Source organism: Aotus nancymaae, unplaced genomic scaffold (genome assembly GCF_030222135.1).
Source record: "Aotus nancymaae isolate 86718 unplaced genomic scaffold, 86718_ANA_hifiasm-v0.15.2.pri h1tg000030l, whole genome shotgun sequence".
NCBI lineage: Eukaryota > Metazoa > Chordata > Mammalia > Primates > Aotidae > Aotus > Aotus nancymaae.
In genome coordinates this window covers 39,201,952-39,208,012 of record NW_026988443.1, presented here as the reverse complement: position 1 = coordinate 39,208,012, position 6,061 = coordinate 39,201,952, and positions in this window count along the sequence as shown.

Genomic DNA, 6,061 nt, shown 5'->3' with positions numbered 1-6,061 from the left:
GTTCTGCATTCAAGAGAACCCAAACCAGCCGGATGCGGTGGCTCACACCTGTAATCCCAATAATATGGGAGGCCAAGGTGCACAGTGGATCACGAGGTCAGGAGATCGAGACCATCCTGGCCAACTTTTGGACCCATCTTTAGTAGAGATGGGTCAAAGCTCATCTCTACTAAAAATACAAAAATTAGCTGTGCATGGTGGTGCTCCCCTGTAATCCCAGCTACTTAGGAGGCTAAGGCAGGAGAATGGCTTGAACCTGGGAGGTGGAGGTTGCAGTGAGCTGAGATTGCACCACTGTGCTCCAGCCTAGCAACAGAGCGAGATTCTGTCTCCAAAAAAAAAAAAAAAAAAAGAGAAAGAGAGAGAGAGAACCCAAACCATGGCAACAACTGGCTGGACGGGGAAGACAATTCAACTGGGGTAAGTAATTAACCTGAGCTTTGGATTCTTCACCTGGCAAATGGGGAGAGTATCAACGTAGCCTGAGATGCTTCTGAAGCGGACATAAAGAAACCCAGGTGAGGAAGTCAGCATCTGGCAGCAGGTCTTGTTTGGGGCTCACTGGCTCAGAGGCAAATTCTAACCACCTTACCAGGTGTGATGGCTGTGCAGGTACCCCGCCTGCACCGTCCCGAGAGGGAAAGGGCACACAACTGTGAGTGGGCTTGTCTGCTGGGGGCCTTTCAAAACCCCAGCAAGGCAGGAGAGCGCCAGAAGGGAAACAGCTGGTTCTGTTCTTATAGTATCGTGACTGCATTTTTCTGATGGAGATAGCACACTACTCGCCATAATCTGTTTCCCTTGGCTTCTGTGTTTCTTTTCTAATCAAATTACCCCAATTGACACACATCTAAGCAAATAGTTTCATTTCGGGTCATGGGGACTTATCGCTGCAATCAAGGATCTGAATGAAATTCCTGGCAAAATACAGTAATTAGAAACACAATGAAAGCAGAATTGAAATGTCCCAGCCTCCCACAACACTAAAAGGATGTCTGGTTAATTTCCAAATTATATTTAGGATCAACATGCAAGGGGTTCTTTTTTTCATATGGGCAGAGAAATTAGGACCAGAGAGCATTACAGTAACCACACAAGACTAGGAACATAATTATAAAATAAACCATACTCTAGCAAGCAAATTATTTTAATGTGTTCCAAGAATTGAATACTCTGTATGGAATTAAAAACAAAGAAAAAAAGCAGCGTGCAGAAAATTAATTAAAAAGAGTTAAGACACAGAATAACTTCGAATGTCATAAAATCACAAATACAAAAGCAACAAATTAAACAACACACGCGATTGCAGATTTCAGTAACGTCGGCGGCAGAACATACCCAATTAATCACAATCATCAAGTATCTCGCTGATTTTGAAAGGGGGCTTGTGGTTGATGATTTAACCTCAATCAAGCCAAAGGACATGACGCTCTGCTTACATTACAAGCTATCTGTAAAGATGGCTTTAAGTTACTTTGAAAAGGTGGAGTCTCTTTTCTCAAAGGAAATAGAAAAGGAAGGGGTTATCTATCTGCTCCCCCCGCCCCACCAGCCCCCAATACCAAATGTGTACATTCATTCAACTCTAGTAACTAAGGCAACCAAAGGACAATTTCTTTTCTTTTCTTTTTTTTTTGAGAGAGTCTCACTCTCACCCACGCTGGAGTGCAGTGGCATGATCTCAGCTCACTGCAACCTCCGCCCCTTGGGTTCAAGCGATTCTCCTGTCTCAGCCTCCCGAGTAGCTGGGACTACAGATGCCTGCCACCAAGCCCTGCTAATTTTTGTATTTTTAGTAGACACAGGGTTTCACCGTGTTGACCAGGCTGGTCTCGAACTCCTGACCTCAGGTGAACCACCACCTCGGCCTCCCAAAGTGCTGGGATTACAGGTATGAGCCACTGCGCCCGGCCGCAAAGGACAATTTCTTGAGATCCCCACACACCTTCTGAAGCCACACATACTATTCATGTTAAAAACAACAACAAGAAATTAACAACTTCTAAAGCTAAAGACAATGATTCAGTAAAGTGCAAGAATGGTTCACTGTTTCTGCTTTTGTGGATTTCATGTTAAGAATACTTTAAAAGAAAGGGTGGACGGGAGTAAACCAGGACCCCAGTCATGTATTTGATCAAGAAATGACCCGTATGGCAAAGGTGGGACATGGACCAGCCCTCAGGTGTCTCTCCAACTCTGCACGCCACTGAGGTAGGAGCTTTGGAAGAAACCCAGACCCTCTCAAGGGAATTAAGGTTTCCTCTTGGCAAATCAGCTGAGGGTCTGAGACAGTCATACCCCCTGGCCGCGTGCGACTTTGCATGCAAATCCACGAAATTCTAGAGCTGTACTGGATCAGCGACAAAGGGCAAGATCCAAGACAAAGCCACAGGAGGCGAGGTCCTAGCGCAGCCCACTGGCCATTTGTTGTCCAGCACAAATCAAGGGGCTGGAGGAAGGGGAAGAGGTGGAAAACCCCGGCAGGCATTCTACAAAACGGTTATTAGCAAATTGTATCAAAAAGTATCAAAACATTTCAAAAAACTCTTAAAACTGCCAGGCTTGGCAGAGGCACAGGACAGGGTCTCCGCATGCCCATGGCGCTGCCCTATACTCCAGGCATTTATCCTGGAGGCCAGGGTGCCATGCCTTTCCCTCCCCTCCCAGGCACTCAGAGTCCATGGAGACACAGGAGGTCCAAACGTCATCTGCACCTGCCTCTCCAGGTTTGGGAACCGGTGGACGGGTTCCAGCCACAAACTCTGAGAGCCACAAGGCCCGTGAGATGCTGCTACACCACAGAGGACCAGGGTGAAGGATGAAGGTCGGTGGCTCTACAGAGGGTTGGGGGCGGCAGAGGTCCTTTCACTTCCCAATTGCTGCAAGTCACTGAAAGGTCACTTGGCTTAGGGGCCAAGGTACACTGAACCACAGGTGAACACACCTGAGCTCACAAAGTAGGACCCGGGACCTCAGAGGACGAACCCCACTTCCCCCTCATCATTTGGGTGCCCACCTGAAAGCTGAACACCCCTTAGGGTTAGTTGCTGGGTCTCCATGAGGTCACCTTATCATGAGTGGGGGCACTCAATAAAAATACACACGTGGTTCTGCTCAGAGGAACCCACTTGGTAGCCTCAATAAAATGGCAGAAGGATAAAAATACCAATTTCATGCCAAGTACAGTAAGTTGATAAAATAATCTCTGTGCATTTTAAACAGCAGAAAGATCGCCATAAGCAACAAGGGTTCATCAGCTGTCTATTCCCTCCCTTCTGTTAGGGTAATACATTTGTGTCTTAAGCACACCACTTTCCAACTTGGGTAAGGACCAAACCCCAAACCTGCAACTAACATGAAGTTACAACTTTAATTCTTTAGAAATGAGAAAAGCCCAAACCTACATAGAAGCCTGCCAGGCTTATTTTGAAAGATTAAAAAAATAAAAAAGATCCAGGTGTTCTCAAAATTCCCGCAGAACAGCCTGAAGCATGGACAGTTTAACAACATGGTGACACGCGTGGCTCTTTCCATCTCAAAATGGCAGCCCACAAGAGCCTGTGCCTTCGTCACTCTGGTTTGAAGCCCTACTATCGTGACTGCGCAGTTCAAATGGCCACTGCATAGGTACAGCCCAAACTCTGCCCGTCGGAGTTAAGCACCAATTTATTTTTTTGAGACAGGGTCTCACTTTGTCACCAGGTTGGAGTGCAGTGGTATGATCATAGCTCACTGCAGCCTCACCCTCCCAGGCTCAGGTGATCCTCCCACCTCAGTCTCCCAAGTAGCTGGGACTGCCGCATGTCCCACCATCCCTAGCTAATCTTTTGTATTTTTTTTTTTTTTTTGTGGAGATGGGATTTTGCCATGTTGCCCAGGCGTGGTCTCTTCCATTTTCAGTTAGACTGCACAACAGAGTGACTTTTCAACTTACAAACACAAACAACAAAACCCTGCCCCAGGTACCACCACGTGGCACCCGTGTGCCCATCTATTGACCCCAACAAGCTCAAAAACCTTTCTTGTCACAGTGTAGTCCCCAACAAATACTAGGAGTTGGCCCACAAGATGAAACTCGTTTATTCTCCTAAGGAGCGCTCCCAACCTTATTAATATTAGATTCCAAGCCATGTAAATTACAAACCACCTTAATAGTCTCAGGAGAGACCACAAAATTTTAGGCACAGGATGTCACATGTAACCCACGAGGCACAAGAAAATCAGAATGGAAGTCAGCAGTTCACACATCTCCAGGGACAAGTCCCAGAAGCAAAACACAGCAGAGTTGGCTTAGGCTAAAAACCAGTGGCTCTCCCCTCCCCAGGGTCAAAGCTATCCCGCTCCTCAAATCACTCACAGAGTCTTTCTACGTGCTTTCCCCAACGGCCCGAGATTCAGGTCAAACCACCACCCATTTGTTCATGACCTAGGCTGAGCGGGGGAGGAGAGACCGTGTGCACCATTCCCTACCTTCTGAGGGGTCTTCAAGCAGTAAAACCTTTCCAGAACAGGAAGGAGGTGAGCTACCCCAAAGCTGGCAGAAGTTCTGCAAAACGTGTTTTGTGGAGGCCTGGGACTAGGTATGAGACAAAAAAGTTTCAGGCTCAAAGAAGTTTGGAAATGCTGGGTTAATGGAAGGGTAAATGAATGCAGGACTTCTCAGAGCCTTTCATACACCAGAGCTGCCGAGCTCCAGAGGTCACAGCTTTTGGCTTTGTTTGTATGCCTTGCAGAATCTCTCAACAGTCTGTACGCCTCCAGGGACTTCACATGCAAATGACTAGCTAGCTAAATATGCAGACTGCTCACCTCACTCACAACGGAGGGCAGGCACTTGGCTATTGAAGCTTTCAGTCCCCCAAATGCTCTCATCTCTCCTGCATGGCTACAGAAACAGACCAACGGAAACACAGTAAACCCTGTAGAGAAGGGAAAGGAGGTGCAGTAAAGAAGCAGAAGAAATGGAAATAAATGTTAACTAAGATTTTTTTCCTTGTCTAGTATCAATCTTAACACATTGATCCTCATCCACTTGGCCAGCTGAAAACCCTCTTAAAGGGCAAACGACATTGATACCTGCTCCCAGAACTGTCTGCAGGAAGACTGGTGTTAGACTAGGAATGAAGATGAAGCATATCCTGAAGTTTTCTATCTCTGCCTTCAGCTCATTCACGCCTTCCTTGGCCCATGCTTAAAACCCACCACACTGCTATCCTCCCATACTTCTGCACATTTCTTATCCACTCGGGCAGCCCAGAGCCCTCCTAAAGGGCAAGCGACACTGATACCTGCTCTAGGAGGAGTCAGTGCATCCTAAAAGGGATGCCATCAGGGTATGAACAGCTCAGAGACTGAGGAGCCCTGACGCCGAGGAGCCTGGAGGTATCTCATCTAACCCTGTGGCCAAGGGGGATGAACGAGGGAACAAGTCTATTTCTTCAAGAATTTGCCCAGCAGCATGAAACTACTTAGCAGCAGAAAACTCGGGCGAGACCTGGCATGGGAGTTGGGGGGAGACCTCCACTGCCTTCTCAGGGATCCACACGGTGCCTCAAGATAGAGTCAGAGAACAATCACAAATTCTGTAGCGATCACTTTTTCTTTCCTGAGAAATAAACAGATTTGGGGAGCTGAGTACATCAGTAATACAAAAGATAGTGAGCTCAGAAAAAAAAGAAAGAAAGCCAAAGGAAAAAAATGCACCAATTACAGAATAATATTTATAAAGAGCTTCACACCTATTTTCATTCTTGGTTGCCTGTCATCTTTTAGAATTCAAGGTTTCCAATGAAAGCTGGAATTATTCAGAAGCAACGTTCACCCGCTATGGAGAACAGCTCCCTGCTGGGAAGTTGCCACAGCTCACCTGACAGTCCAGGGAGCTGTGTGACCCCCATCACTCCCTCACTCCCTCACCCACCCTCCCACCCACCCTCCTGGGAGTCTCTGTGCTCTCACTCATAAAACAAACACACCTGACCTTGCCAGTGCTTCCCAGATGTGCCTGATGCCCAGAATTCCAAGAACCAGTTAAAATAGTTTCTGGGCCCCACCTCATCCC